We start from the raw sequence: 23,684 nt of genomic DNA, 5'->3' as shown, positions 1-23,684 counted from the left end.
CCAAGCCTCTTCTTGCAGACAGAGGGGCTCAGAGATCTACAGCCAGGACAGCAGAAACACCGCAGCCCCCAGAGGGCATGGAGAGACATCTCAAGGGCCAAGTTAAACACAAAGTTGCTTCCTCTCACTCCCTACTTACAACTCTCTCCTGGCTCCATACTGCTCTTAGACTAGAGTTCAGGGCTTCCCTGGGGGCTCGGTGGTAAAGAATCTGCCTGCCAACGCAGGAGATGCAGTTTCGATCCCTGGTCCAGGAAGATCCCACAGGTCATGGAGCAATTAAGCCTGTGCTCCAGAGCCCAGGAGCTGCAGCTACTGAAGCCTGGGTGCCCTAGAGCCCGTGCGCCACAAGAGAAGCCACAGCGATGAGAAGCCCGCACACCGAAGCTAGAGAGTAGGCGCTGCTCGCCACAGCTAGAGAAAAGCCCGTGCAGCAACAAAGGCCCGGCACAGCCTAAATAAATACATAAATAAAATTACACATAAAAAGAACAGAGTTCAGAATTCTTCCTTGGCCTTCACTGGGTCAGCAAACTATGGCCCATAGGCTGTATCTGGCAGGCAGCCTGTTCTGATAAATGAAAATTTCTTGGCACACATCTGCACTCATTCATTTACATATTGCCTGTGACTGCTTTTACCCTACAACACCAGAGTTGATTAGTTACAGCAGAGACATATGGCCCAGACAACCTAAAATATTTACTCTTAATATCTGGCCTTTTAGAGAAAAGACTTGCTGACCCTGGTCTTCACAGTCCTGCATGGTGTGGTCTTGCCTACAGGGCTACCAGCTTGCTGTTTTCATCAGAGTCTATGGGAATGGCTTGCTCTGAAGTTGTGCAGTGTGCAGCCTGCTCAACTGGACCTAGCCATCCTATATCCCTAGTTCTCGAGGCTCTTCTCTTGCTCTCTGAGCACCTGGCACAATAGAGGTAGCTGGCTTAGGGGGATCTGAGGGGCTGGTGGGGGTTCAGAAAGGACAAAGACAAGAAGGGCAAGCGCTCCTCTCCAGCTGGGCACACCCACCACTTCTCCTGGTCACCCACCTTCAGATCTGCTCCCTGCCCCCACAGCCCCAACACCAGGCTTGCCCATCAGTTTGTCCCCATGATCCAACAGTCCTCCACACATTTGTTCAGCTGTGACTTAGGTAAGTTATTCCTCTTCTCTGTGCCTCAGTGTTCTCATCTGTAAAATAGGGATCACAACAGCATCTCCTTTGTGGGGATGCCATGAGGGTGAAGTAAGACAACCCCTGAGAGCTACTACTATCATTTATATTAAAAACAAAAACAAAAACATTGAGTTCCTGCTTGGTCCTACTCTGTGCTGGGTGCTGGAGATGTAACCGTGAATATCCTGTATTTCTCAAGAGCCCCTGACCTGGTCTTAAAAGACAAGGACCGTCTCTCTCCAGGGGGCTCTGAGCATCTGCTGGTTCAAGGACCACAAGTAAGGCCACAGCCAATGTCCCCGCCATCCACCCCGCCTACAGGCGAGACCCCACTGAGATGGCAAAGAGGTGGCTCCCGCCCTCCCCTCATGTATTCCTGCGCCTGGCACCAACCCCGTCGCTCCGCCCACACCTCCCTGGCAATCTGGCTGGAATCTGGGCCAAGCAGGGCCATCTGCTCCCCTCTGTCTCCAGCTGTAGCGAGCAAGGCTGAACCGGCCCATCTCGGCAGGAAGCTGGTGGTGGCTGCCTTTGTAGGGAGAAATCACTGCTGACAAGCTTGTGTTTTCTTTGCCACCTGACCCATTCCGCCCCATCGAGCAGACTGCCTGACCTCGGGCTCGTCAGTAACAGGCAACCACAGGTGTGGCTCCTGTCCTGGGATGTGAGGGACAGCAAGGCAAGAGGCATCTGCCCACTAGATGGAGATGGACCTTGGACAATCCACGTCTGCCGGGGGCGCCCTGGGGCTGAGCTGCTGCCGCCTGGCCACATGACTTCCACAATCATGTTCATGGGACACCCACTCACCAGGCCCTCCTCCCTTTCCATCTCGCTCCCTTTCCTGCCCAGCACCCAGCAACGAAGCCTCATCCTCCCACTGCCTCCTAGGCGCTGCATGATCTAGTTTCTGCCCCTTTCCACCCCCACTTTATCCCACCCGCACCTCCTCCCTGCATCCCTCACCAATTCAGTCACACTGGCTTCTTCCATTTCTTAAAGCAAGACAAAAAGTGAGCTCCTCAAGGCCTTTACACAGAGTTTTCTGCACCTGGAACCCTCTTTCTTCCCTAACTTGTGCCAGCAAACTCCTCTTTATCCTTCCGATTCCAGCTGAAATGTCAGCTCCTCCAAGGGGCCTTCTGAGATCACCCCAATCGCAGTCAATTGCCTGAGTTATTCTCTCCCATAGTATCCTGCACGTTCGCATTTCTGTTTTGCAATAGTGCCTATTGCAACCGATACTTACAGGATCACTAGTGAGCATATATTAATTATATAGCTATTTGTTTAGTTTTTTTTAGACTCCATGAGGGCAGGGAACCCCCAATGACTGGTATCCCCAGTGTCCAGCATGGAGCCTGGCTCAGAGAAGGGGCTCAAGAAATATCCATTGTAGTGAGAACACCTGAAATCTACTGTCTTAGTAAATTTCTAGTACTGAGTACGGCATCGTTATTAGCTATAATCATCATGCCGCTCACTAGAGCTCTAGATGTAGTCCTCTTACATAACAGCAACTATGTATCATCTGGCCAATATCTCCAAAAAAATGTAACCTATGCAAGGAGACTGGAGAAGGAAATGGCCATCCACTCCAGCATTCTTGCCTGGAGAATCCCATGGACAGAGGAGCCTGGCAGGCTACAGGCCATGGGGTCACAAGAGTTGGACACGACTTGGCGACTAAAGAGAGCAAGCGATCGAGGGGATGGATGTCTTAATTAGCTTAACTGTACTAACCGTTTTTCTCTCTATATATAAAGATAGATAAACGTCATGTTGTACACCGTACATATGTACAATTTTTATTAAAATTTTAAACGATCTTCAGTCGTGTGAAGGAGCAAAGGTAGGAAGGAATGAGAGGAGAGAGGACTGCTCTGGTGGTCCACAGAGCTCCTTGTTCCAGCTCCTCATTCCAGGGGCCATGGGACAGTGGGACATGGTCTCCCACTGGGGACGCATGCACAGTCCCGCAGACACAACACGAAGAGTGTGACCCAGGACTGAAAAGCAACAAGCGTGGATTTCGCAGACACGCAACAGCAGATGTCCCTCCTTGAGCCTCCAGGGGCGGTGCAGCCAGACCTGGCAATTGACCAGCAGCCCACTCCCAGGCCAGGTAACCAGACACCCTTCATGACCCTGCTGCCCCGGATCTCAGTCCTCACTCTGTCTACCCTACACATTGGGTGTTTTTTCTATAATTCAGCATCGACTGTGTTACAGGCACTTAGGTGCTTTATGTCTGTCAAACTCATTAGTCCTCCATTTATATCCATCAGCTCCATTAATCCACTTATGAGGACCAATGACCAGCTATTATCAATTAACTGCCTGCCATTATCACCCCAGTTTACAGGTGGGAAAACCCAGGCCCAGGCTTGAGCACGTGAAAATGACTTGCCCAGGGGCATGTGCCTAGGAATGGCAGAGCTGGGATTTTAACTCCCAGGTTCTGACTGTCTCCAAAGGCCGCTTAAGCATTTTGCTAAAATCAGGCCAAACAAGGACCTGGGGAAGGGAAGGTGGGCAGCCAAGAGATGTGTAAGGTGGATGCAGATATGAGCGTGAAGAGAGCCACAGAGCTGACAAAAAGCTAGAGGAAAGGTCAAGGTTGGTAGCAAGAGTTCAGCATTCAGTACCTGATAATAAGACAATGGTCACTAACAGCCATCCCCAAACCTTCTCTTTAGAGCAGTTTGCAGGTGAGGACTGTGGGGCAGGAGGTTAACACTTAGCCCGAGGTCCCACGGCAGAGGAGTGCGGACTCTGGGGCAGACCCTGAGCCCCACCACTTCCTCTGCTGATCTTCCTTCTGCATCTTCATTCCTGGCAGACCCTACCCCTCCCCTAATGCATTCTCACACATGCGCCCCACCCCAGGCATCCTCAGGGCCTGCCTCCAGCTGCTGCACCCCACCCACTAGGCTGCACCACCTCCATGGAAAATCGTGCCCCCACTGGTCACACTTCCTTTCCTTCCTCACGTCCCAGGTCTGCATTGCTCAGTCTCATGGGATCCAGCACCTGCAGTCTGGTCAAACCAGATCCTTGGGCCCCCCTTCCCCCTCTGCCTCCCCCTCACAGTGGGCTGGCAGGGCTGCAGGGGGCCCAGCATGCTGCTCTGACGCTGCCTGAAGGGCCAGCACTCTCAGGAGGCAGTCTCTTGCCTGTCCTCCCAAGTCAAGGATGTCCTGGGTCCTCAGCGCACTGCACTTCCCGAGTCGTTCCACTGAGCAACTTCAACCTTTCCGCCCACCACTGCTCCTCCTCGGAGCAGAAAGAGCCAGAAATAGCTGCTTCCACGGGAGCCCAGCCGCCTTGGGCCGGGGGTGGAGTCAAATCTAATGGCGGCTTCTGCAGGGGCTGGTGCCTCCCATCCCAGCGGCAGGAAGTTCACCCCAGAATCCCGGGCCATGACTCAGCCATGGTGAAGGATGGGCAAGGAAGACCTGGGTTTCCCTCAAAGTCACAGTCCCAGGCCCAGGCCCAAGGAGCCAGCCCTTGTTCTTCCCCGGGAAGCCCCCCTCCAGGGTCCATGTGAGAAGAGGAGGCCGGACAATAACCAGTGTTGGTGAGGATGTGGGGACATGGAACCCTCACACGCTGCTGGTGGAAATGTAAAACAGGGCAGCTGCTGTGGGGAAACTGGCAGTTTCTCCAAATATAAATATAGATTTACCATATAACCCAGCGATTCCACTCTGAGCTATAGACCCAAGAGGAATGAACATATATGTCCACACAAAAACTAGTATCTCGATGTTCATTTACATTATTTACAATAGCCCCAGAGCGGAAACAAGCCAAATGTTCATCAGTGGAGAAATGGATAAATAAAACGTGGTATGGTCATACCATGGAATATTATGTAGCCATAAAGAGGAACAAAGTGCTGACACCGGCTACACCATGGATGTTTCTTGAAAACATCATGCTAAGTGAAAGAGGCCAGTAAAGACAGATCACATATTGTGTGATTCCATTTACAGGAAGTGACCAGAATAGGTAACACTATTAGAGTTAGATAGAAAGTAGATTAGTGGTTGTTAGGAGCTAAAGGGAGCAGGGAATGAGGAGTGACTGTTTATGAGTACAGAGTGTCCTTTTGGTGAAACTTTTCTGGAACTATTAATAGATGGTGGTAATGGTTATACAATCTTGACTGTTATACAACCTTGAATGTGAACGTAAAAAAGACCACAAATTGCACACTTTAAAGAGGGAATTTTGTAGTATGTGCATGCTACCTCAATTTTTTTTTTTTTTTTTTGGCTGTGCTGGGTCTTCACTGCAGCACGTGAACTTAGTTGCCTCGTGGCATGTGGGATCTCAGTCCTCCCATCAGGAATCAAATCTCCGTGCTTTGCATTGCAAGGCGGATTCTTAAACACTGGACCACCAGGGAAGTCTTGATATCTCCCTTTTAAAAGGAGAGCAAAGGGGTCTACAGTGGCATGGAGCATCATGCTATAACTCATCTCCGTACCAGCCTGGGAGTTCTGAGAGGTCAGTATAGCACCTGTCTGGCTCACTGCTGTACCCACGTGCTAAGGACACGTACACAGTAGGTATTCGATCCTTACTTAATGGAGAGGGGAGGAAGGAGGAGGCCACTGGCCACTCGGACCCTAAGTGATCTGGTTTCTGCCCACCTCTCTTGGCCTCATCCATCCTTACCACCATGGACCCTTTCAGGACCACCCAGGCCCCACTCTGTCCCTCTCTGGCATCCGTGGGCCTTCTCAAGCGCTATTCCCTCTATCTTCCTCTGCCTTCACTTAACCTGGCTAATTCTTACTTTATTATTATTTATTTATTTGGCTGTGTCACATGGGATCTTGGATCTGCATAGCGGCGTGTGGGATCATTATAGTTGCAGCATGCAAACTTTTAGTTGCGGCATGTGGGGGGGTGAGGATCCATGACCAGGGATTGAACCTGGGTCCCTGCATTGGGAGCACAGAGTCATAGCCACTGGATCACCAGAGTTAAACCTTAACCAGGTGTCTGTGTAAATGTCTCAGCTTACATGTCGCTTCCTCCATGAAGTCACCCCAGGACGGGCCAGGTACCCTTCTCAGGGGTTTTCTGTTCCCTCCACAAGAACACTTAACACCATAATGTAGTTGTGTATGAATCTGTCTGTGTCTTTATTAGACTATCCACTCTGTCGAATGGAGAAGTAGGAGCCACAAACTTTATAGCCACCGTGACATAGGTTCCTGGTCAATATGTGATGGTTACAGGAGTCAGAGGAGCCTGCCTGGCATCTGACCAAGCCTCAGAACTGGCCAGAGCATCTCTCGTGGGTTACTTCATGCTTTGTCCTCCAGTCAATGCTCCCAGGCTGGCCCAGAGACTTTTCCGTCTCAAAATCTTCATCCCTTGGCCTAAACAAAGAAGCCAGTTTCTCTCTTAGCGTCTCTGATACCCGAATGACCATGAGGACAAGAGCGCCAAGGATGAAGCTCTAATTTTCTCCCTTCTAGAACCCCCATGCCCAGGGCACATGGCTGAGCTGGGCAGTTGTTGACTGAGACTCATGTCAACTATCCAGATGCCTCTGGAAATATGTAACTTGTATCTAGCATTAGGAGGGTGCCAGGAAAATTATTTCAGACGCTTCAGACTATAAGCTCCTTGTGGGAAAATCTTGCCTGACTTTTTATCTGGGATATCCAGCACCTAGAGTAAAAGCTGAATAAATATTCACTGAGAGAATGAACAAATAAAAGCTCCGGTCTTCTTCTAAAGAAAATAAAACTAAAGTGACCAGGGAAATTTAACAAAATAAGAACAAGATCTATGTGAGGAAAACTACAAAACTCAGATGAAATCAAAGAAAAATTCAATAAAATGACAGACATTCTATTTTCATGGATAGGGAGACTTCATACTATCAACAAGTCAGTTCCTCCCAATTTGAGCTAAAGAATCAATACAATCCTCATCAAAAACACAGCAAATCACGTTATGAATATTGAACTGATTCTAATGTTTACATGGAGAGGCCAAAGACCCAGAATAGTAAACACAATATCAAGAGGGAAGGGACATATGTACACATTGGTTGCTTCATGTTAATGTACAACAGAAACCAACATAATATTGTAAAGCAATTATCCTCCAATTAAAAGTAAATAAATTTTTTAAAAACTTTAAAAAAGATATTTAAGGAGTGAAATAATGTTGGAGGACTGATACTAATGGACTTCAAGACTTAGTATAAAGCTATAGTAATCAAAGCAGTATTGTATTGGTGAAATAATAAACAAATAGATCAATGGGACAGTATATAAAGCCCAGAAATAGACTCTTTTACATATAAACAACTCTTACCCATTGCTAGTGGGAATGCAAAATAATATAGCTACTTTCTGTGGTTTCTTATAAAACTAAACATACTCTTACCACACAACCCAACAATCTCACTCCTTGGTATTTACCCAAAGGAGCTGAAAACTATGTCCACACAGAAACCTGCATACAGGCACTTATAGAAGCTTTATTCATCATTACCAAAACTGGGAAGTAACCAAGATGTCCCTCAGTAGGTAAGTGGTAAACTGTGAGACATACAGACAATGGAATATTATGCAGTGTTAAAAAGAAATGATATGAAAGAGACACGTGCACCCCAATGTTCATCGCAGCACTGTGTATAATTGCCAGGACACGGAAGCAACCTAGATGCCCATCAGCAGACGAATGGATAAGGAAGCTGTGGTACATACACACAATGGAGTATTACTCAGCCATTAAAAAGAATTCATTTGAATCAGTTCTAATGAGATGGTTGAAACTGGAGCCCATTATACAGAGTGAAGTAAGCCAGAAAGATAAACACCAATACAGTATACTAATGCATATATATGGAATTTAAAAAGATGGTAACGATAACCCTATATGCAAAACAGAAAGAGACACAGATGTACAGAACAGACTTTGGGACTCTGTGGGAGAAGGCGAGGGTGGGATGATCTGAGAGAACAGCATTGAAACATGTATACTATCAAGGGTGAAACAGACCACCAGCCCAGGTTGGATGCATGAGACAAGTGCTCAGGGCTGGTACACTGGGAAGACCCAGAGAGAAGGGATGGGGAGGGACGCGGGAGGGGGGATCGGGATGGGGAACACATGTAAATCCATGGCTGATTCATGTCAATGTATGGCAAAAACCACTACAATATTGTAAAGTAATTAGCTTCCAACTAATAAAAATAAATGAAAAAAAAACAATTTGGAACTGAAAAAAAATAAAGTTCATGTTATAAATTTTTTTAAAAATGCATATTACTAAGTGAAAGGGAAAGGCTACATACTATATGATTCTAACTATATGACATTCTGGGGGAAAAAAACTTGGAGATATTAAAATGATCGGTTGTTAGTTACCAGGAGTTGGGGAGGGGGGAGGCTTGAAGAGGCAGAGAACAGAGGATTTGGGGGAGGGGCACTGAAAATATTCTGAATGATATCTTAAGGATGGACACGTGTCATTATATACATTTGTCCAAACCTATAGAAGGTACAACACAAGAGAGAACCGTAGCGGAAACTATGGTCTTTGGATGACTATGACGTTATCAGTGTAAGTTCCTCAATGGTAACACATGTACCACTGTGGTGGGTGTTGTTGATAATAACGTGTGGCGCCGGGGGTGGGGGGTATATGGAAAATCTCTGTACCTCCCTCCGTTTTGCTGTGAAACTACAACTGTTCGAAAGAAGAAAGACGACGTGAATAAGCAAACAAATAAAAAGAAACCAGGGAAGCCGATGTACAAAATAAGCTACAGCCAATCCTCTGGAAAAATGCATAGTCTTTCTGAAAGTGTGGGGGCGGGAGAGGAATCACTTCATTATGCAGAAGCAGATATTTATGTACTAGATTTCCTCCAAGGGAGGGAGAACTAACTCATCCGATGTGGAGAGGACGTGGGTCTGCAAGGTCTCTCCACCAAAGCTGCAGAGACGATGCCGGTGTACCTGTAGTCTCTCCCACGTCGGTCAGCTCCCTCTGTTATAGGCATCTTGCCACGCCCCTCCCCACCCACACACCGGCAGCACTTTATCCCAGGGACTCAAGGCAAGGACACTGTTGGTCCAGAGCACGATCTGAACATCCCCATTGCACTCATGAACACATCAGACTTCAGCTGTACCATGCCCCCGTTCACTAATTTTGCTTCCAGAATTCTCGAAGCACCTCCCCCTGCAGACCCAAGAACCTGATCTCCCTTCTGCCCCGCAGAGCCTGGCCGCCCGGGAACTCTCCAAGGTATTCGCTTTGCTCCCACTTCCGCTCTCTCCCCAGACGCCCCGCACCGCTGCCTCTTCTTGAATCCCTGTTGCTCCCCCAACCCCGTCTCTCTCACCTCACTTCTCTTTCCGCTTCTCTTTCCTCAATTTTTTTTTTAAATGGCCCAATTATTTCATATCTCCAGGCAAGCAATAGATAAAAATATTTCAGGTCCTCCAGGTGGGAGCTGCATACACATAAACACTAAAATGGCTTAACAACCATCATAATACAATCATTTGTTGAATATTTTTTCACGTGTGAGGCACTATGCAGAGACATTAAATGTCTCATCCCAGTTCATTTCCACGACAACCCAATAACTTAGGTGCTATTATCAGCTGATTCAAAAGAAAACTGATTTGCCCAAGCTTACTTAGCTAATTAACTGAGTGTGTATGCTAAGTCGCTTAAGTCGTGTCCAACTCTTTGCTACCCTATGGACCGTAGTCCGCCAAGCTGCTCTGTCCATGATTTCTCCAGGCAAGAATACTGGAGCAGGTTGCCATTTCCTCCTCCAGGGCATCTTCCTGATCCAGAGATAGAACCCAAATTTCCTGTAGCGGCTGCACTGCAGGCAGATTCTTTACCACTGAGCCACCCGGGAACTCAATTCTGGTCTGGGCAAGTCCAGGTACAACTCTGGTGGTTCTGGCGTAACTAGTGGTAAAAGATCCTCACCCAAATATAACCAAAAGCAAAATCCACTGCTATCAATATTTAGGTAGAGAAAACAAACTGCCTATGAAGGGGAAAATTCCGCCAGCTCCCACCTGTCCACTTTGAACCTTCCATCTGGTTTCCTCTGCTGTCACATACCACCCGCTATGCCTGTCTGCCCAGCTCCTACATTTTCTCTTAAAGATGCTAGGTCTTGCTTTCTTCCCTCAACACAGAGTTACACAGGATGGGAACAAATCCCAGTCTGGGCTTCCTTCTGCCTGTCTGGCCAAGGAAATTATACAAGAGTTTTGAACATTTTAAAGGTAACCACCAGGGAAATTAACATCAGGGTTTATATATTCCAGATCAATGGAAAAGATAAATGCAAAAAAATAAATATGGTATTCATGAAAGTCACAAAATGAAAGAAATAACATAGAAACATAAATGCCACAAAGCCTGAAATAAGATGACCAAAATGTAAACATCTTACAACAATAAACAAAATCATTTATTCTCCCTATAAAGCCGTGAAGATTTCATTGCCAAAAAGAAAAACGTTTGATTATGTGCTGCTAACCAGAGATACAGCTCAACAAAATAACAGTCTGAAAATAAAGGGATGCTCAAATATAAAACCAGCAAATGCAAACACAGGGAAAGCGGGGGTGGCGATACCACTGGGATGCAGAATAGAATTCAGGGCAAGAAGAGGAGGCAATCAACTTCAGGATGATTTTTTTTTAATACTTCAAAAGGAAATCATAAACAAAAAACAGATCAGTGGTTGTCTGGGGCTAGTGGTGACGGGGGGGAAGGGAAGTTGTTATCAGTTAGGAAACCTTTTGAAATCATAATCGGTAAAGCAAAATTCAGTGCAACACAAATTGTCAGTAAAGAAGTCAAAACCACAATTTCTCCCAGGAATCTTCAGCACATACACACCCTAAAGAAGTGATCAGGTAGGGGGTGAGGGACAAAGACATATTGACAAAGATGTTTACAACAGCCTTGTTTATATACACTAATTAAAAATGATAAATATTGGAAGCAACCCAAATGTTTAAACAATTTGAGACAGCTTAGATAAAATACGGAACATCCATATAATGGAATATTCCACAGCTGGTACCTTAGAGGAATATTTTATGACATAGGAAAATGCTTGATATGTAACACAGAATGGAAAAACAAAAAACCAAAACTATACATTCAATGCAATCTCAACTGGAAAGGAAAAACCACATTGTGTCCACACAGAAACACACGTCTCATTGGAAATAAAAATCAAGATATTAACTGTGGCTATCAGTGACTCTTATTTTATGGTTGCCAGAATTTTCCAAACATTTAAAACTATGTATAGATTACCTTTATAATCAGGATTTTCTATTTTCACTATAAAACAAAATCCATACACAGAATGGTAGCCAAATGGTAAGAAATATATTCCTGCTAAGAGTTTCTAAGGCAGAAATGAGGTCTCAAGCTGGTTGACCCCATGAAGGAACTGCTGAAGACAGGATTCTTAAGTTGGGTAGGAAGTTAAATAGCAACCAACAATAATAATAACCCCTTCGTTGGTATCGCAAAGAAGGCAAACTATGGTCCAATGGCCAAATCTTACTACTATGAATGGCTTCTATGTTAAGAATGCTTTCTGTACTTTTTTAATAGTGGGGGGAAAATCAAAGAGGAGTAATATTTTGTGACATGAAAATTACATGATAGTCAAATATCAGTGTCCATAAGTGAAATGCAATTGAAACACACACTCTATATATTGGTATACTGTCTATGGCTGCTTTCTCTGTAGTAACAGACTGTACCACCCACAGAACCTACAATATTTCTTATCTGGCCCTTTGCAGAAAAAAAGTTTGCTGATCTCTGGCGCCGTGCTTTTCTGCTAACAAAGCATATTGAAAACCACAGTCGTTTAATTCTCACGATAAAAGTCTCAGGTAGAAGAGGAAGAAATTAATGAATGTCCAAGGTGGACCATGGGGTCATGGCCAGGAGGGGCGTGAGCAGATTAGGCTCAATGTCTTCACCTGCCAAGAAATGAAGGGGGCACGAGCCCCCAAGAGCCAGCTGTTCACTCACCTCGTTTCCCCACCATCTCACCACCCCCAGCCCCAAAAGCATTTCCTGTCAAGAGCGTGACCTTCTGAAACCTGCATGGTGGAGGCTGCAGCTGCAAAAAAGATGGTATTTTTATCCAGACCCTGTTTCCTGTTTGCCGGCTGAGGGGTTTGATTTGCTGGTGTTCGGTTTTGTCGCTTCTGATACAGACTGTCTCCCTTGTCGCATCAGAACAGAGATGCCTGAGTCCTAGCACGGATGCTGCCCGCCATCAGGCCCACCTGCCCCAGGACTGCCAGGTCCTAGGCCTCCTGCCGCACCGCCTCCTGAGACGTCGAGATCCCCATCTTCTGCCCGCTCAGGAGCAGAAACCAGGGTCCTGGATGGGCTGGGGTCGGGGTGGGGGGTGGCAACAGAGCATTTCTGCTGCAGGAAATGGAAAAATCCACTCTCTTATCGAGAGGAGCTGGCTGGGCCAGGAGGGGAGTGAGTCTGCAGGTTTTCCAGAGCTTCTAGAATTCACTGCTCATAGCAAGGCCTGGCTGGGGAAGGACCAGCACAGCTGCTGGGGGCAGAGTGAAGTATAGGACTTGGGAGTCGTTTGCTGAGAATGTGGTCAGGACCTGGGCATTATTTGCTGATGTTGCCAGCAATAGACAAACAGACACTGGCGTCAACCCTCCAGTCCCCGGGACTCAGCCATATGGGAACAGAGAGCAGCTACATCAGTGTCTAACAAGCCAGTGATTAACAGGTATTCATACTCATTGGCACTTACTGTGTGCCTAGCACTGTGCAGGAGTTAACTCACTGAAGCCCTACCACTGGCCTGGGCAGGAGGGAGACAGCCTCTCTGAGAGATGCTATTAATATTGTACAAATGGTGATACTGAAGCACAGTGAGTTTCATTAACTTGCCCAAGCTGCTCATCTGATAAGAGACTCCAGTAGCCCCACACTTGAACTCTGGGCTTGTTCTGCCATGTTGGTTTCATGTCTCAGAGCTAGATCTGATCCCAGGTTCCAAGAGCTGGGAATTCTGCAGCTCAGAGCATTATTCCTATTTCCTGTTCTGCCACCACACCCAGAACCAGGCTCTGAGCCAGATGGATAAAAGGACTGTCCCTTGCTACCTTCACACCCACCCTGGACAGAGACCACGAAAATGTACCACGGAGGGACAGGAAATCTACCTAAGCTTTGCCCCTGCCATGAAAACACAGGTGGAGCAGCTAAGAATGCAGACCCCATTTCCCAGTGATCTGACCTCAGGGATGTCACCACCTCTATCTGAGCCTGTTTTCCCCATCTGTAAAAGAGGAGTTATAACCTCATGAGGCTATCTGAGCGAGAGATTATGGAGTAGATTAGTGTGTGTGTGTGTGTGTGTGTGTGTGTGAGTTGCTCAGTTGTATCCTATACTTTGCGACCCCATGGACTGTAGCCCACCAGGCTCCTCTGTCCATGGAATTCTCCAGGCAAGAATACTGGAGTGGGTTGCCATTCCCTTCTCCAGGGGAATCTTCCTGACCCAGGGATCTCCCCCAGGGATCAAACCCGGGTCTCCTTCATTGCAGGCAGATTCTTCCCTGGTGGTCTAAGCCACCAGGAAAGCTCCAGAGTAGATTATTACTGTTATTATAATAATAGGAGGAGGAGTATTTAGCTAGTTGGCTCTGCCCCTTCTGAACAGTCATCCCACGGGAATGCGGAGCCCAGTCTTCAAGCCACCAAATGGTGGCTCCGGGTGGGGGCACCCGTGGAGATCTCGTGGGCTGACATGAGGGGGAGCCAAGGGTATTCTGGCTGTGGCATCCAGTCCCCAAGACGCATGGCTTCCTCCTAAGATCCCCACGCTTGTGCAGGTGCCTCGCACACTAAACAGGACTGACTGACGTGTGTCATCATAGGAGGGCATGTGCCTGCGAGGTTGGGTCACAGCAGACATTGCAGGCTCCATCTTGCTCCCTGGGCTACTCCCTTTGGAGAAGGAGCTGCCATGCTGTGAGGACAACTTAGTCAGCCTTGGAAAGACCTCATCATGAGATGCTGAGGCGTCCTGCCAACAGCCACGTTGGAGCCATTGTGGAATCAGAGTCTCGAGCTCCGGTCAAGCCCTCAGATGACAGGCATCTGGGTGACATGCTGACTACAACCTCATGAGAGGCCCTGAGCGGGAACCACACAGCTACAGGCTTATTTTGCCCTGCCCTCAATCTGGAATATTCTTCCCTTCCTCCCACCAGCCAGATCCTCACCCCACCCTCACACCAGTGCAGGAGAGGCTCAACAATCACAAGGCAAACGTGAAATGAATCGACAAATATGTGGCTGAACGCACCACCCTCCTTGAGCCTGAATTAAGTGCCCTCAGGAGGCAGTGTGCACCTCCACCCACCTGTCACCCCTCACGGTGGCCCATGGAGCACTCGAGGTGTGCACAACCCAGACTGAAATATTTGCACTGTGAGTGTAACATGCACACCAGATTGGAAAGATTTCATACCAAAAAAATAAAAAATAAACAACCTCATGAGAGGCCCTGAGCGGGAACCACACGGCCCAGGCTTCCAAGGTGCCCTAGAACCTGAGCCCTCTCCCCTCCCCGTCAGTCAAATTTCTGTTAACCAGGGAAATTCTTCAGTAAACTCTACAGCTGACTAAGAGTTTCTATTTCCGCCCACAGGGCTGGAAACACGTTAGACGTCACCTGGGTCTCTATCTTGTTCTGGAGGCACAACCGCATTTTCCCTGTTGTGTGAGGCTGGGAGCGGGTGTTGAGGCACCTTCCTGGGCTGAGGCTACCCACGATCTGGCTGGAGGGAGGCGGGAGAGGAGACAGCGGCCACACACAGTTTCTTGAGTCACAGACCTGAATGTGCTTCTGTCCTGCTCAAAAAAAAAAAAAAAAAAACACCTCTCACGGCTGCCCATGGCCTCCACACTGTCAGGAGCCAGCCCAGTGATTCTCACTGTGGGGTCCCAGTGGTGGCAGCAGCACCCAGGAATTTGCGAGAAGCGCAGATCCTGTGGCTCCACCTCAGAAAAACTCAATCAGGAGTTCTGGTGGAAGCCCCGGCGCTCAGCAGTTTCACACTTGCCTCCAGTGATCCTGACGCTCCATCTCCTGTCTCCCCATTCCTTCCCGTGTCTCCCGTGTTCCGGAAACATCCAGTTTCTCTTCCTCCCAGCTCCACCCAGCTCCACGAACATTCCCTGGCTACCAACTCCATGTCAAGTGTGAGCGCAGAGCAGTGAACAAGGCAGACATCAGCTCTGCTCTCCTCAAGCCTGCAATCTGCCCTGCCCTCAGTCTGGAATATTCTTCCCTTCCTCCCACCAGCCAGATCCTCACCCCACCCTCACACCAGTGCAGGAGAGGCTCAACAATCACAAGGCAAACGTGAAATGAATCGACAAATATGTGGCTGAACGCACCACCCTCCTTGAGCCTGAATTAAGTGCCCTCAGGAGGCAGTGTGCACCTCCACCCACCTGTCACCCCTCACGGTGGCCCATGGAGTACTCGAGGTGTGCACAACCCAGACTGAAATATTTGCACTGTGAGTGTAACATGCACACCAGATTGGAAAGATTTCATACCAAAAAAATAAAAAATAAAAAAGATGGGAAAACACATGTCTCAGTAATTTTTTGCATTGATTATACGGTGAAAGAATAGATTGAGTTAAAGAAAGTATACAAATTAATTTTACCTGTTTCTTTTCTACTTGTAGGTGCTACTAGAACATTTGAAATTAAGTATGTGGTTCACTTTTTTTTTTTTTTTTTGACCAGCACTGTGCTGGTTGTAAATAACAGTTTCAGGACTACAGACTCTGTGAGGGTATTTCTGTCCATCTGTCCGTCCATTCATTCTTCCTTCTTTCCTTGATTTCTCCCTCCCCTCCCCTTCTCCTCTGTCCTCCTTTTCACAAACATTTATTGGACATCTGCTCTTGACTCTCACCCTAAGACTTAGCACAAAGTAAGTGCCAATACTGTTTGCTGAATGAATAAATCAACGCTCTGAATGCAGACTGACTCACAGGTGACTCTGGGGGAGCTCCTCTCCTCTTTAATTCCCATACCTGCTTGTCTGGGTGTAGTTTTCCCATTTCATTTCAAAAGAAGCCATATTCCAAAGATATCCTTGAGCTATACAAAAAAGGTCTTAATGACCCAGATAACCACCATGGTATGGTCACTCATCTAGAGCCAGACAGACATCCTAGAACGCGAATTCAAGTGGACCTTAGGAAGCACTATGATGAACAAAGCTAGTGGAGGTGACAGAATTCCAGCAGAGTTATTTAAAATCCTAAAAAAGATGATGCTGTTAAAGTGTTGCACTCAATATGGCAGCAAATTTGGAAAACTCAGCAGTGGCCACAGGACTGGAAAAGGTCAGTTTTCATTCCAATCCCAAAGAAGGGCAATGCCAGGGAATGTTCAAGCTTGGGGCCAGGGTCAGCTTTCCTCTTGCATTCGGGGCTCAGGTGCCCTCACGTCCCCGGGCCAGGACTCTGTGTGCAATACACTTTGTTCTGGACGCTCCACGAGAATCTGGGCTTGGAGTTTTAATGCCAAGTTCTCCAGGGAGGGGAGGGCACCAGGTGGGCAGAGCCATGCACTGCACCTCGATCACCCTGACCGGCCACCACGAGGCTGGGAAGATGAGAGGGCACATGGGTCGGTGAGACCCAGGCTTCTGAGCCTGCTCTGGGCCCTGGGCAAGAATCACTGTGGGTGTAACAGGTTCCAGAATCTCAGACTCAGCTGCCTCTGACTGCACCCCTCCCCACTTCCCACCCCTCAGCCCTCCAACTGGAGAGGCTGCAAGACACTGGGAGGAGCCACGGTATCTCAGAGGAGCTGCCCCTTGGAACTGAGAAGGCAGCAAGAAGGCTGGCATGGGGCACAGCCTTTCATGTCCTAGGACCCACTCGCAGCGCACACGAGGTCATAGCCGCTGCAGCATGACCCTGCAGCCAGCCATAAGCTTCCTCAGGCTTTCCTACTGCTTCCACACCCTTCCCAACCTCGCCCTGAACCACTAGAGGCTTTCCCTTCCCCAGGGCTCTGGCTTATGCAATTATTTCTTTTTTAAAAGTATTTATTTATCTTTGATTGCACTGGGTTTCTGTGGCTGCACACAGGCTTTCTCTAGTTGCAGAGAGCAGGGGCTTACTCTTTGTTGCAGAACACAGGCTCTAGGCGTGCGGGCTCTGTGGTTGGGGTGCATGGGCTCAGTTGCTCTGCGGCAAGTGGAATCTTCCTGGATCAGGGCTAAACTCATGTCCCCTGCATCGGTGGGCGCATTCTTACTCACTGTCCCACCAGGGAAGCCCTTATGCTGTTATTTCTGTTTCAAATGCTCCCTTCTGGCTCAACCTTGATCTTTCCACATGGCTGGCTGCTTCTTATCCTTCAGGTCTCCTAAAGGTCACCTCCTTGGAGAGAATGCCCCTGGCTGACATCGCTAAATACATCACAGTCCTTTTCTCTTTTGCAAAGCACCTATTCCTTCCTAGCAAGGAATTTCACTGTAGGGGAGTGAATTGCCACCTTTGCGTTAAAGAACCTTATCTTCCCTTTTAAGAAACTCCATGGATCACCACAGGAAATTTCAGGCATTCAAACCATGCATGTCGGGTCTCCTCATGTACAAGCTGAGAGAAAGAAGACTCATGCCCAAGAGTCTAGTCTGTGATTCCATGGATTCCATGCAATGGATTCCAACATCCATTTGCATGATGTTCTAGAACAAGCAAAACTAATCTTACACTTCACGCCCACCAGGGCAGCTATAATCAAAAAGCAGACAGTAACAAGTATTGGTGAGAATGTAGCAGAATGAGAACCCTCCAACAGTGCTCGTAAGAACATAAAACTGTGCAGCTGCTGTGGAAAATAAGGGGGTCTGATTAAGCACAGAAATACCCCCACCAAAGATTAAGCACAGAAATACCAAGTGCTTTGCTTAGTCATTCAGTTGTGTCTAACTCTTTGCGACCCCATGGACTGTAGCCCACCAGGCTCCCCTGTCTGTTGACTTCTCCAGGCAAGAATACCAGAGTGAGTTGCCATGCCCTCCTCCAGGAGATCTTCCCAACCCAGGGATCAAACCCAGGTCTCCCGCATTGCAGGCAGATTCTTTACCAGTTGAGCTACCAAGGAAGTATTCTACTCCCAAATAACTGGAAGCAAAAACTCAGAAAAATATATACACACTCATGTTCATAGCAGCACTATTCACAAAAGCAAAAAAAAAAAGAAAAGCCAAATTGTAGAAACAACCCAAGTGTATACATATATTAGGTCACTAAAAGAAATGAACTGACACATGCTACGCTGTGGGTGAAACTTGAACACAGGATGCTAAGAGAAAAGAAGTCAGACTTGAAAGTTTACATATGGCATGACTCCACTTATATGAAATTTCCAGAATAGGTAAGCCCGTAAGGACCAAACGCAGATTTGTGGTCACCAAGGGTTAGAATGAGAGGGAAGTGAGTGGTGACTGCCTAATGGGGAAGGGTTTCCTTTTGGGGGGATGAAAAGGGTTTGGAACTACACAGAGGGGTGGTTGTACAACACAGTGAATGTCCTAAATGCCACTGAACTGTTCACCTTAAAACGTTTCATTTTATGTTATGTGGATTTCACGTAAAAAATCAAAACCAAAATAAAAACTACAACAAACCTGTTAAAAAAATCAGACACTTCCCCAGTGGTCCAGTGGTTAAGAATCCACCTTGTAACTCAGGGGACATGGGTTAGATCCCTGGTCGGGGAACTGGGATCCCACGTGCTATGGAGCAACTAAATAAGTCCACGTGCCACAACTAAGACCCAACACAGTCAAATAAATAAATAAATATGTTTTAAAAAATTAGAACAGGGGCTTCTCTGGTGGCTCAACGGTAATGAATCCACCTGCCAAAGCAGGAGACACAGGTTCAATCCTTGGTCCAGGAAGATTTCACATGCCGTGGAGCAACCAAGCACATGTGCCACGAGTACTGAGCGCTCTAGAGCCTGGAAGCCGCAACTACCAGCCCACACACCGCAACTACTGAATCACGCATGCCCTAGAGCCTGTGCTCCACAACAAGAAAGAAGCCACCGCATTGAGAAGCACAAACACCGCAACAAAGAACGGCCCCCGCTCGACGCAACCAGAGAAAAGCCCACACAGCAACGAAGACCCAGCACAACCACAAATAAATAAACACTAAAGTTAAAAAACTAGCACAGTACTTGCCTCGGATGAGGGAGAGAAATGGCTGGGAAAGGGGGTGAGGGACTTCCTGGAGGGATGGTAACACTCTAGATCACCACTGTCCGGCAGAAATACAATACGGGTTGTATATGTCATGCTAAACTTTCCGGTAGCAACATTGAAAAAGAAACAGGTGAAATTTTGCTAATATATTTTCTTCAACCCACTAACTCCAAAGTATCATCATTTCAACATGTCCTCAATATTTTAAAATTCTGTGTGTGTGACCGTGTGTGTAGTGGTCACACAAGTATGCATCTATGATTTTAAAGATTGCAAAGAGCGAAGTACACACATGCATGTCAATGAGAGTATGAAAACTGGTAAAATCTCAGCCCGGTTGATGGATTATATCAGTGTCAATTTCCTGCTTGTGATATTGCACTACAGTTTCATAAGATGTCGTCACCATTGGGGTAAACTGGGTGAAGGGTAGAAGGGATCTCTTTATTATTTTCAGTCTGCGGGTGAATTTAAAATTATCTCAGGATAAGAAGGCATGGGCTTCACCCCTGGGGCGGGGCCTTGGACTCCTAAGGTTAGGGGCAGAAGTGCCCTAGGCGTGCAGCTGTTCACAGGCCCTTGTCAGATGTACAGACTGGACTGAGTCAAACCAGACCCAGCCCTGGCCTTGCTGGGGGTCACAGGGGTGCACTGTAGCCAGACAACCCCTCAAACAGAGAGAACCATGCCGTGAGGGTGCACGGCAGGGACCCACCCAGTCAGGGGCTCAGCACAGCCACAAGCCTGCAACTTTAGGGCTAAACATCACCGGATATAATCCAACAATGATGACAGCTGAGAGCTAACATGTATTAGAAACTTCCTCTGTGCTGGACATGCATTAAAGCCAGACTTCATTTATTCCTCCGTACAACCCTTTCAAGTGGATGTCATTATTTCCATTTAACTAAAAGAAAAACCAAGGCACAAGAAATCAAGGTCACCCAGAAGGCAGAGGAACCACGACATGAGCCCAGACCGTCTTGCTCCAGAGCCCCGAGTCTGACCCATGAGCTTTGGTGACTCCCAGGCTGGACCACACAGGAAGCTGACCCTCTTGTGCCTGGTGGATCTTTAACCATCCCCACCCTCTGGAACCACTTCCTCTGTCTCTCCCGTCAGCACCAGCTTGAATGTTCGAGTATTAACGTGCTGACGAGGCCTGAGGAGCTGTGATCACACAGTGCCCTTTGACCATCAGCCTTAGGGTGGGTTAGAGCTTCTCTGCATGCATGTCTGTGTGCGTGTTCTGGGTCCAGCCCTGCCCTCTCAAGTCCCTTTCAAAAACAGCAGTTTCTCCATCAATTGATAAACAGAGAAACAAAATATGGCAAATCCATTCAATGGACTATTATCCAAACATAAAAAGCAATGACATGCTGACATATGCTACAACATGTATACTGAATGCAGGAAGCCGCCACAAAGCTCACATATCGTATGATCCTATTTTACATGAAATGTGCAGATTGGCAAATTCATAGGGACAGAGGGGCTTGCTTCCCTGGTGGCTGAGACAGTAAAGAATCTGCCTGCAATGCGGGAGACCCAGGTTCGATCCCTGGGTCGGGAAGATCCCTTGATGAAAGGAATGGCTACCCACTCCAGTATTCTTGCCTGGAGAATCCCATGGACAGAAGAGCCTGGAGGGCTACAGTCCACGGCGTCTCAGAAGAGTCAGACACGACTGAGTGACTAACACTTTCACTTCTCATAGGGACAGAACACAGAGTGGTTTTTGCCAGGGGCTGGGGGCAGGGGGAACTGGGGAGCAACTGCTAATGGGTGCTGGATTGGGGGCAATAAAAATATTCTAGAACTAGGCAGAGGTGATGGTTGTACAACATTGTGACTATACCAAATGCAACTGACTTGCCCACTTTAAAATGGTTCATTTGATGCTATATGAATTTTACTTCAATTAAAAAAAAGAGAGAGAGAGAGAGCTTCCCTGGTGGCTCAGTGGTGAAGAATTCATCTGCCAGTGCAGGGGACACAGGTTCGATCCCTGCTCCGGGAAGATCCCACATGCCGCAGGGCAACTAAGCCCATGCATCACCACTACTGAGCCAGTGCTCTAGAGCCCAGACTCTGCAACAAGAGAAGCCATCGCAGTCAGAAACCCGAGCACTGCCAACCTGAGAGTAGCCCCTGCTTGCTGCAACTAAAGAAAAGCCCGCACAGCAACAAAGACCCAGTACAGTCATAAATAAATAAATCTTTAAGAAGAAAAAGAAAAACAGTAGCTTCCAGATCATGGGGTGCTATAACTCTACAGATGGTGCCTGGCTTCCTGACATAACCAGGCAGAGCTGGGCTCTGGGTCAGGGAGGCCCACCTCCAGGCTGCCCCCTGCATGCCCCACTGTGCCCTCCCTGCGTGGGAAACATGAGTCTCGCCCCACACCCTAGACATCCACGGAGTAAGAGGTAAGCAAACAGACCCGCGCTTTGCTGGTCAGGTCCCCAGAAGCTCTCTTTAAGAGCACTGGTGAGCCACTATCCTGTTTCTGGGATACTTACTAAGTGTAAGGCACTGGAGGTGTCATTTTTAAAATAATTTTTTAAAATTTATTTATCATTTTTGGTTGCACTGGGTCTTTTGCTGCACGTGTGCTTGCTTTCTCTAGTTACCATGAGCAGGGGCTACTCTCTAGTTGTGGTGTGTGGGCTTCTCACTGTGATGGCTTCTCTTGTTGCTAGAACCCTAGCATGGGCTCCAGGGCATAGGCTGGATAGCTGTGGCGCACAGGCTTAGCTGCCCCCAGGCACGTGGGGTTTTTCCAGACCAGGGATTGAACCCGTGTCCACTGCATTGGCAGGAAGATTTTTAACCCCTGGACCACCAAGGAAGGAAGCCCCACTGGGTACGTCATCTAACTTAATCCTCACCAGAACCCCAAGACACGTACTGCAATTCCTCTGCTTTATAGAACAGGGAAAGAGGCTCAGAGGGATCAAGTTCACTGCTCAAGTTCACCCAGCAAATAAGTGCTAGAACCCATGGACCCGCCTCTTCCCACTGGGCACACACTCAAATAACAGAGGACCACATACCCAGGATTTGAGACTTCCTCTCTCCCCTCAGGGGCCCAGAGTCTGAGTGATCACCCTCCCTCCAAAACCAGGAGCAGGAATCAAGCCTTCACTGGCTTCTGAAAGATGAGGTCGTTGTTCTTTTATAGTTGCCAAGTCATGTTCGCCTCTTCCCCAGCCCCATGGACTGCAGCACACCAGGCTTCCCTGTCGCTCACCATCTCCTGGAGTTTACCCAAGTTCAAGTTCAGGGCTGCCCTCAAAATAGAAATGGGCTCTACGGGGGGCAGACTGGGGTCACACTAGAAGCCAGGAGCTCTGGAGGGAAGTACACAGGCTCTGTCTCCCAGCTGTGTGAATTCTGGGCAAAGGACACCCTCCCCGAGCCTCACTCTCCTCACCTGTGAAGTCGAAGGGCTTTGGTACCAGGTGATGCGGCGGAGGACGCCGCGGTGTGCAAGGCATGGGGGAGGGTCCATCAGAGGTCAAAGGTTTGCATCCTGGGGTGGGGGAGATGCATCTCCCGGGGATGCCCAGGGAGACAGGGTGTGCTGGGGTGAGTTCCTACTTCTTCCTCCCGTCCCCTCACACCCCAGGCCCCAGGGCCGTCTCACACTTGCCAGTCCCGGAGGGATTTCCCTGGGGTCAGACGATGGTAAAATCTGTCTCAAGCTCCAAATCGGAAAGGCGGGCCATCCTGAATTCCAGCCTGGCTAAGAGGACAGAGCCCAAGGGACAGACAGCCCACGGGAGGGGGGCTGAGGCCACCGGCATGATTTCAGGCCAACCCACCCCATTAAACAGTATTTCTTCCCCAACCAGAAGGAGGCCAGGCTAATTAAGTGGAATGAGCCAGTCTGTAAATCGATTTTTGTGCGCTAGGAGCTCCCAAACTGGGTCAGAGACTCTTCGTCCCTCAGAGTCACCCGGGAACGCCCACTTCCATCTGCATCTCAGAGCCTCAATCTCTGCAGACACATCTAAACCCCACACCCTCCCCACCCTGGGACCTGGCTTCAGGTCACTGACCGAGTTCTGACCCTCCAACTGCCCAGCCCACCCCAGTGGGTACTAAGCTTCTCTCTGGAGAGGCCAGGCCCCCTGCTACCCAATAAGGCTGGG

General features: G+C 48.1%; 1 protein-coding gene across 1 annotated transcript in view; it reads right to left on the bottom strand.

Annotated features, from left to right (window-relative positions):
* PPP1R16B (protein phosphatase 1 regulatory subunit 16B) overlaps positions 1 to 23,684 on the bottom strand; it is a 109,854-nt gene that overhangs the window by 27,797 nt on the left and 58,373 nt on the right. The gene's annotated exons all lie outside the window — the stretch shown is intronic.

Source organism: Cervus elaphus, chromosome 23, assembly GCF_910594005.1.
Source record: "Cervus elaphus chromosome 23, mCerEla1.1, whole genome shotgun sequence".
Classification (NCBI taxonomy): Eukaryota; Metazoa; Chordata; class Mammalia; order Artiodactyla; family Cervidae; genus Cervus; species Cervus elaphus.
Note: the sequence above shows the minus strand (reverse complement) of the source record. Positions and strands in the feature narration are given on the sequence as shown.